The following is a 9,711-nucleotide window of genomic DNA, read 5'->3' on the forward strand; positions in this document are numbered from 1 at the left end:
CCACGCCACGGATCACTTAAGTAATCTGGGAATGTTCCGCGGATAACTTTGAGTAATGTAGAACGGCACTGGGGGCCGCTTAAGTGCGCTAAAACTGTGCCACATTTCACTCTAGATGTGCCACGGATCGTTTAAGTGTTCCTGGAACCATAGGCGTAAACTTGTATCCGGCCCACGGTCCCAAGCCCCTCCAATAATTTTAAAGGACCGACTCAGCCTCCCCACCCCCCCCCCCCCCCCAAAAAAAAAAAATTCGCATGGATACGTTTCGCATATTTGGCTCGGAAAAACAATTTTTATGATTAAAAGAATTGCCACAAAAAAAGTTGAATATAAAAATCTGCACAAAATTTTATTTCAATACTTTTTAAAATCGCGATCGACTTGTCCTTGGCTTTCTTTTTTTTTGTAACAAATTCTAGTATTTTTCTCACGGTCAACAACGGCGCTCGTTCTCCAATTATCATCCTCCCTCGGTGCCAATCATAGCTGCCCGAAGGCATGTATCTCTGGATGACATCTGAAGACGATATGGGTTGGAGTAAGACGCCTTCATATATCGTGTATTAAGGAGTTGGAGGTGCTTTAGCCCTTTCTTGTTCCCGCTGGCGGAAAACTCAGAAGCATCTCTTCTTTTGTTTGAATGTGACCCTTAGGGAAGGAGGTTTCCAGACGAAAAAGGAGGAAAAGAAAGGTTAAAAAGTAGGCCAATAATGATTGAAACCGAAACAAGTACACTCCGAGACAGAGCCGTCTTAAGGCATGCCTCCCCCCCCCACCCCCCCATGTGCCCGGGGGCCTAAAGAGAAAAAGGGCCTCACACAAATGAGATCTGGTTGAAATTTTCGAGAATTTGCCTGGTAAGGGCGTCAGAAAAATTACTTGGCTCGGGGGCCCGTGATGCTCTTAAGACGGCCCTGCTCTGACAGCCATATTTTACTTATCGAGTTCGGGAGCCCAGGCCGAAACATTTTTGACAAAATACTGTATGACTAATAACACTGAGACAAATAAACAATAGCTAAATGAAATGCAGTGAAACCTCGACATAACGATTGTGGACCAAGAAAAAATATCGTTGTAAAAGGATTATCGTTATATCGAGAGGCAACATTATCATCACATGCACTGAAATTTCTGTTGCTGTTGGCATCTTTTCTGAATCGGCGTTGTTAGTACCACAAAAAAAAATGCGCTTTTGAGTATTTATTCACCGCAAACATAATTTAATTGATAAATAAAATTAATTTGGATGTATTGCTCCCGTAAAGAGCTTAATCGCAATACGCCGTATCATGGCCCTCACATGAAGAAAACATTGGGGGGGCTGAAAGTTGCTGGTCGTCCCGAATATACGGGACTCAAGCGCGTACGCAAGAGAGAGAGGGCACGATGGCCTCCACATCTTGGTGCAGGGCCCCAGGGCTGAAGCCCTGTCAGCCCAGCCCATGTGGGGACCATAGAGGGTGCATTGCATTGTTTTTCAGGAATTATTCGTGGGGGGGGGCTCAGCCCCCTCACAAAACTTATAGGTAGGGGCCTTACATGGCTCCGTCGACCCAAGGAAAAATTAATTTCAAAGAAATTAAGTTTTATTTGAATATCAGTATATTTCATCAGTCATTGCAGAAAAATAACGTGCGGTGTGTAAAACGCTGTGATGTTTCCCAAAAACTTTTGGCCCTGGGCAGCAATTTTGAGAGGACGGCAAATTTTATGGAAAACAAAAACTATCTTTCAAAGGCATCGATTTTTACACTGTGGAGGTGATGTAAAACTATATTTGTTTCAAGGTCCCCCCCCCCCCCCCCCAACTCGACAGCAATAATCTATACTCTTATTTACGGCCCCGTCCGCAGCACCCAGAAAGTGCTGCAACAGATTGGGAATCACAGCCCTATAAAAACTACAGTATACATACATGTACTGTACATTCAATATAATTTATCTGCAAAGTATCTCTCAGCAATGGGCTCCCATCTGTTCTTGCCTCAACAGATATCAGATGGGGGTGCCCGGGAGCTTCAACAGAACAGATGGAGGCCTGGGGGGATGAAGCAACAACTTCTCCTCAAGCACAGAACATACGGCCTCACAAAAATGACAACTGTTTGATATTTTCGGAATTTGCCAGGTAGGGCCTGAAAAAAAATCCCTTGGCCCGGGGGATCACGATGTTCTTAAGACGGCCCTGCCATTGATATGGATAAAAAGTGGAACTAACAAGCAGTGCCGTCTTAAGGCATGGGCCCACCCGGGCACGGCCAGGGGGGCCTCAAGCGAAGAGGGGCCTCACAAAAATAAGATCTGGTTGAAATTTTCGAGAATTTGTTTGGTAGGACCTCTGAAAAATCAATTGGCCCGGGGGCCCATGATACTCTTAAGACGGTCTTGCTAACAAGCAATGTGCCTAAACACGTGAACCGAAGGTTTAAAATCAGGGCTGGGCGTGCTTAGAGAGCATCAGTACAAAAGAGGCACCACAAAAAGATATCAAATGGTATTTTTTTAATGTATAATTATTTTTTCAACATCGATCATCCTATAGAAGATACTAAAATTTTAAGAACACTTGATTGTATAGTTGAAGATCATCATCACAAAGGATGGCACAAAAGATGAGAAACTAATAATATTGCAAACTAGACTTCACACACATTATTGCTGAGTTTTTCGATTAGCTTTTCACAATTTTCATAAAGTACGCCCAGGGCTGTCTTAACATTATCATACGCCCCACATACAAAGCGATTTTTCTGAGAGAGAGGCACTACTACCTAGCAGAAAATTCCTCCTACCTATTTGTGTGCTTACTCTTGAAAATCGGAACCAGATCTAGTTGTCACTTGACACCCCATGGAGAAGTGCCCGGGTGGGCCCATGTTGTAAACCAAGTTCTACAGAATAAGGATATGATTTTTGTGGGTCATCAGTGGATCAACTGTGTAGTTTGATCTATAGAAGTAAAGGAAATGCTACCACACGTGTAAATTACAAACATAAGAATGTAAAAGAAAAAATTAATCTAAAAGAAAAAATACCCAATATATATAACGGTGATTTATCAGACATAAGATACCTATTGGCAGGGCCGCAACTGGATACTTGGTTAGCCGGGGCAACTACTCATTTAGGCAACCCCCTCGTAATGCTGAAGGATAGGTTAAATGGTTAAATTTGCGCCCCCTTTCGTGATGCGCCCGGGGCACAAGACCCGCCTGCTCCCCCCCCCCCATCCCCCACTACTTGTGGCCCTGCCTATTGGTAATATTATGGCCATTCTAACATTCAATGGTTTCTCCTTGGAGTGTTGTTACAGCCTTTATCTCATCAACCATTCGTCGTAGTGGTATGGTTCTAATTTTAAAAATTCTCAAAATGTGACCAGAAATCACCCTGTACGAGTTTTGAAGATGAAAATACAGTGTACACAAAATAAAAAAATGTAAATTTTTACACGATCCCCCGTCGTCTAACTTTCAATTAGACAGTTGTTGCTCTTCCTCTTCTGAGCCCAACAAAAAAATTACACATTTTTAATTGCATTATTCCCTGGGATATTTAAATTGGAAAATCTCAGACTGGTCCGGGCTTAGGAGAATTTCGCGGCCCAACGCAAAAAAATATTTGCTGGCCCCCCTCTAAAAACTTTTTTATGTAGCTGCTCCCCGACTTACAAACTTTTCGAGTTACGAACATAAATCTTGAAGGGGAAAATTTTTTTCAGAAAAAGAACGCATTTTATTACACTCATTTTTTCATTATTTCAGGAACGCGTTCATAGTCTGAATCGTAATCAAACTCGATCCACTGAGAGGGAATGGAATTTAAATTAATTTTACAAAATTCATAAATTATTAATAATAATTAGCGCGTGGTCCACCTGCTGATACTTCATCGTGGCTCGAACCATATTGAACAGACATAAATTTTTGTCGTACTTTTAAAGCGCTGCATCATCTCTTTATCTATCAAATATACGTTGCAATTCGATAACTGATCATTTTTCGAATTATTTACTGCTGTTTTTGTTTAATTAGTTTAAATTAATGGAAGTAAAGGAATCAAGTACTGGAATTCTATGACCCCCACAAGGCTGACAGGCAGGATCGTCTTAAGAGCATCATCATGTGCTCCCGAGCAAAGGGATTTTATTTTGCTGGCCCTACCTGAAAAATTCTCGAAAATTTCAACTACGTCTCCTTTCAGAGGCACCTCTTCTCTTGAGGCCCTTTGGGCACGGCCCGGAGGGGAGAGGCATGCGTTAAGACGGCACTGCCTAAGGTTCGCACCAGGCGTCCTCCTTTTTCAGTTTTAAATCTGGTAACCCTATCTGAAGACCATATAATTCGTATTTTCACTTATTTGTTCGATCATCCATATCGTCAGATTTTTTTTGTGTGGAAAGAAATAATTATTTTTTCTACGTAAAGGAAAAATCGATTATTGCAAATACACGAATGTTGTCTCAAAATAATTATATGCTAAAAAAAATTATAAAAAACAAAGAACTTTCTCTCTCTTTTTTCATCATCGCATTTCACCTGAAATTTCGAGTTTAGATGGCACCATCAACAGTATATAAATCAAGCCTCAGAATATGTCGTCTGCTTCTCTCCAAGTTCCTTGTTTTGGACGTCTCCTTTTGCCCTGAAAAAAATTACTGCACTGGAAGTTTGAACTGCCAGTTCTGTTTGTGAGCTTAGCTTGCAGGGAACCGAACAAACTGACTTCTTGTCTGTCGTCTGCTGATTAAGAGGTTTTTTTTGCTTTGGACGGCTCCTTATGCTCATATAAAATAACCGAACTTTCAGTTTAAATTTCCAGTTCAGTTTACGAGCCTTGTTTATAAGGAACTGAGCAGAATATAGAATATAGTTTTTTTTTACTTTGAACTTCATCATCACCACATGAGTCACTTTTAAATTTGAGATTAGATGGCAGCACCTGCTGTAAAGTGGAGTGTGGAAATTCACTTCTTACGATTTTATCTGTCGTCTGCTTGTTTGGAGGTCCTTTGTTTTGGATGTCTCCTTGGGTCTTGAGAAAATAACTGAACTGAAAGTTCGAACTGCCAGTTCTGTTTGTGAGCTTAGCTTGTAGGGAACCGAACAAACCGACTTCTTGTGTGTCGTCTGCTGATTAAGAGGTTTTTTTGCTTTGGACGGCTCCTTATACTCATATAAAATAACCGAACTTTCAGTTTAAATTTCCAGTTCAGTTTACGAGCCTTGTTTATAAGGAACTGAGCAGAATATAGAATATAGTTTTTTTTACTTTAAACTTCATCATCACCACATGAGTCACTTTTAAATTTGAGATTAGATGGCAGCACATTACTATAAAGTGGAATGTGGAAAAATTCACTTTTTACGATCTTACCTGTCGTCTGCTTGTGTGGAGGTCCTTTGTTTTGGATGTCTCTTTGGGTCTTGAAAAAATTACTGAACTGGAAGTTCTTCTGGATCTTTCAGGTCAGTTTATAAGGAACAAAGCTGAATGAAGAATTTAGTTTTTTATACCTGAGCTTCGTCATCACCACATAAGGCACTTCTGATTTTGAAAGTAGGTAGCAGCACCAACAATATTTTTAAAAATGAATGTCTTAAAGTATTCTAGAGCATTAAATTAATTTTAATTCCCTTAAAATTGTTAGTGCCATTGTGAATTCAAGGCAAATGCGGCAAAGCAAAAAAAAGAGAAAAAACTGCTGTTGGCGGACGGGGCTTAACGTTTAGAGTCACCCGGTATATACGGGACTCATTACTTCCTAGATATGTATAGGACGTACTGGCCTAGTCGGGAAGACTGGATGCATTTATTACACCCATGTCCTGCAGCAGGGGTCGCTAGGCTAGGATCTTTGTTGAGACCTTAGAGGCCAGATTTTTCACTGGTCCCTCGATAAAGAATATATAGTATGAAAAAAAATATATATATATAAGAAACTAGGCCTTTCAGCCCCACAGATATTACTAGATTCTTTACGAGAACGCCATCATATCACGCAATCATCGTATAACCTTGTTTATGATTTTGACTGTCTATTGGCGTTTGTTGTTTCGATTTTAATTATCTGTTACATGATCTCAAATTGGCGATCGTTTTTATATATATTTTATTTTTTGTTACCATCGTCTGAGGCGACAATGTTTTGTTGTATATAATAAAACTTTCCGGATACACCCATCCTTCGGGAATGCTTCGATATCTCTCTAAGATGGAAAGCGGGGGTGTGTCTGGTCTTCAAAGGTCAAAGCCCCCCCCCCCCACAGAGGCCACGCGACTTGTGTAGTCACATGTGGCACCTCTCTAGGAAAGGGTGCTCTAGGAAAGGGTGCCTCTCCAGGGAAAGGGGAGTTGGAAATTTAAAAAAAAATAATTTTGAACTGAGAAACGTCAGAGATTCCTTTCTATTTTCTGCCCCTACCCACATCAAGGCCACCTTAAGAGACCCGGTCCACCTTCGTAGACCCGGGGCCATAACTAGAGGTTTGGTCAGGTGTGTCAAGCAAGGATTTTGGCACCCTTTTGTAATGTTGAAGCAGAGATTAAATGGTGAAATTTGTTCCCCCTCTGGTCCAGCACCCGATCCACCAAACTAGCCGGCTCCGCCCTAGTTGCGGCCCTTCATAAGCACTGTGGAAAAGTGATTTTTCTGATCCCCCCCCCCTTTCCGGGCCGCAACTTGTGGGGGGGGGGGGAAAGCAAGCGAGTCCAGTGCTTCAGGGGCCGGACCAGAGAGGGCACCAATTTCAACCCCCCTTCAACATTAAGGGCGCCAAAATGTGATCTTGCCCGGTTGACCAAGCATCGACCCTGCTTGTGGAGCCTATGGAGGGTCCACCCAATGGCGTAGCGTGCCTACTCGGGGCCCTCTCTTGAAAAGATTTATCATGCAAAATAACTATATTTTTTGTAAGCCCCCCCCCCCCCATATGCTCGAGGCAGTACTGTGCTTGCCCCAGCCCTTTTACGGACCAGGGTCCACCCGGGGGGGGGGAAGGAATCAGAATATATAATAGGATTTGGTAAACTTCTTTTTGGAGCATTTTTCGTGCAAATTATTAGGTGAGCATTTCCAGCAAGAAGAGGGTAGGGGGGGCTCAGATATATCACTTTGTTCTGGCCAGGGCCGTCTTAATAGCATCATAGGTCCCCGGGTCAAGTGATTTTTCTGAGGCCCAACCTAGCAAATTTACATGTATGCTCCTCGAAAATTTCAACTATGTCATTTTTGTGAGGCACCCCCCCCCCCTTCTCTCTCTTGGGGTGCATTGCATTTTTTTTTTCAGAAATTATTGGAGGGGGGCTCAAATGGACTCAGTCCCTAGGTTTCGGCACCTATGCTAGAAAAGGCTCCGCGAGTCAATGGAGGTTGAGAAACCGCTGGCATAGACGTTAGTCCTGTGGTTCTATGCCAATTAGTTCGTGAGTTATCCGCGTTTGTTTTCAACGTTTGTACGTTGTTGTACAATGTTTGTTTGCAACGTTTGTACGTTGTTGTACAATGTTTGTTTCCAACGTTTGTACGTTGTTGTACAATGTTTGTTTCCAACGTGTGTACGTTGTTGTACAATGTTTGTTTCCAACGTTTGTACGTTGTTGTACAATGTTTGTACCAATTAATGGCGTACAGAATGGTGACAGGGCCAGAGAAAGCCATAACTTTCAACCTTATTTAGTTAGAGACTCGGGACAATGAGATTTGTTTCAGTGCCCACTGGTGACGTGTTCTACGTTTTCCCGTAAATCATCGTGTTTCCGTGAGTGAATCGTCTTGAATCGAATGAAAATACCATTTGCTTGTCCAGCAATATGTACGTCAGTGTTTCTTAACAATGTCTAGCGTATGACCAACTCCCCCCCCCCCCTCCCTTTCAATGAACAAACATTTTATAGGATCAATCTCTTTCCCAACCCTGGGCCCCAGAGATACAGGTATTAAGGAGCATGTATCTCGGGGGTTAAGTACGGATTTCGAAGATTATTGGTAAATATTTTTCCCAAAAGACAGATACTAACAGAGACTATACAGTCACTGAATTGCATGGGAGAAATAGATCTGTGTAAAATACGGGACGATTCAGCAAACCTCACAATGAATCGCCTATCCCGACGTATCGCCTTGTGTCCGCGCTTACCCTGGGCTACAATAAGCTTTTTTATTGTCATGGTTCCTTGGAAAAAGTGATGTTCTGAGGCCCCCATACTTAGCTGAAAGTAACAGCTTACATATTTGCATACTTACAATCGAAAATCATAGTACCAGATCTCATCATGAGCAGGGACGCAACAACGGGAGGGCAGGGTTCAGGGGCACCGAGCGCTGGACCAGGAACGGAGTTGGGTTCACTATTTTTTCATTCGAAATTACGGTAGGGGGACGGCAAAATACATGGATGCTGGCTCTGAACGACAGGGTAAGTTTTCGTTTCTAGTTGAGTCCCTGGACATGAGTTAAGATTGCCCTGGTTCCATGAACAGCTGGATTCTGAAAGTAGGCACATTTTTCCCGATACATATTTCCACTTGAAAGCTTTATTTCTTCACAGCTCTATGACCCCCCCCCCCACAAGATATCTCAGTATCACAGGGGGGGGGGGGTGGCATATGATTGCCGGTCGAGCATAGGCGGAAATAGTCTTTGAAGGAGACATGATGTCAATTCATAGATACGAACATACATAAGATCAGTCGGCTTTGCCTTTAACGCTGGGCGGGGCGCAATATCCCCCATCAACCATTCATGCGGTTGAGAACCACTGGTCTACATCAATATAAAGCCGGGTTTTCCTAGGAGCAGGTTTCCTGTGCCGCGCGCAACGTGATTCGCCCAGCGCGACACGCCGTCCACTCGCCAATAAGAAAAGCAGCAAGACTGTTTCCCTACAGAGCGCAATACGCCTCGCGACAGCGTTTTACGTCGGGCGTGTTTGGCGGACTGCTTCCGAAGGAGTCAAATACGTTGTGCGCCGCGCGTTTTGCCGATGTTCTCTTCACACTCTTGTGTGTTTTCTTTTCCTTCAAACCGGAGCATGCAGATGACAGATTAGCTGATGCCAAGGCCATATACTATAATATAGCCGCCCTGATCTGATGCGCCAAGCTAGGCAAACACAAACGCGTAGCGCGATTATGTAACACGTGTCTACCGGCGCGAAATGGTCTAATTCTGTTCACGCAGCGCAAAAAAACCTATTCCTAGGAAAACCCGGCTTTACCTACGGTTGAAGGTCCTGGCAAACGCTATAGATCCCTTTTTAGTACATAATTTCTGTGGCAGACCCCGTAGACTTCGCTCTTTTAGTTATTTTTATCAAATTTACTGATTTATTTTCTTCGAGCGGCCGCGGAGCCTCTGGGAAGTGCTCAAGGAGCTCCAACAGTTTTCTTCTTTGCACAAAGGAACAAATCCTGGATAAATCAAGGATCAAAATTTGTCCGCTAACGTGAAGTGTCCGTTAAGGGATAGTAAAATATATTGTTTCATCGATGTAATTAAAAAAATGTGTCCGTTAGTGAAGGTGTCCAATAACGGGAGTGTCCGTTATGGGAGATTTCACTTAGAATGAGATCGTTTCGTATGTTACTCATGAGAGAGTAGTAAGAGTACCTTCCTTGCCTAGGTGAAACCTGGAATCCACACAGGTGGCGTAGGAATTTCTAATTTTTAGACTAAAAAAAACAGCTCCTATTTTGATCAAAAGG

Source organism: Pholcus phalangioides, unplaced genomic scaffold (assembly GCF_987345545.1).
Source record: "Pholcus phalangioides strain wild (caught in Gottingen) unplaced genomic scaffold, Ppha-v1.0 ptg000003l_1, whole genome shotgun sequence".
NCBI lineage: Eukaryota > Metazoa > Arthropoda > Arachnida > Araneae > Pholcidae > Pholcus > Pholcus phalangioides.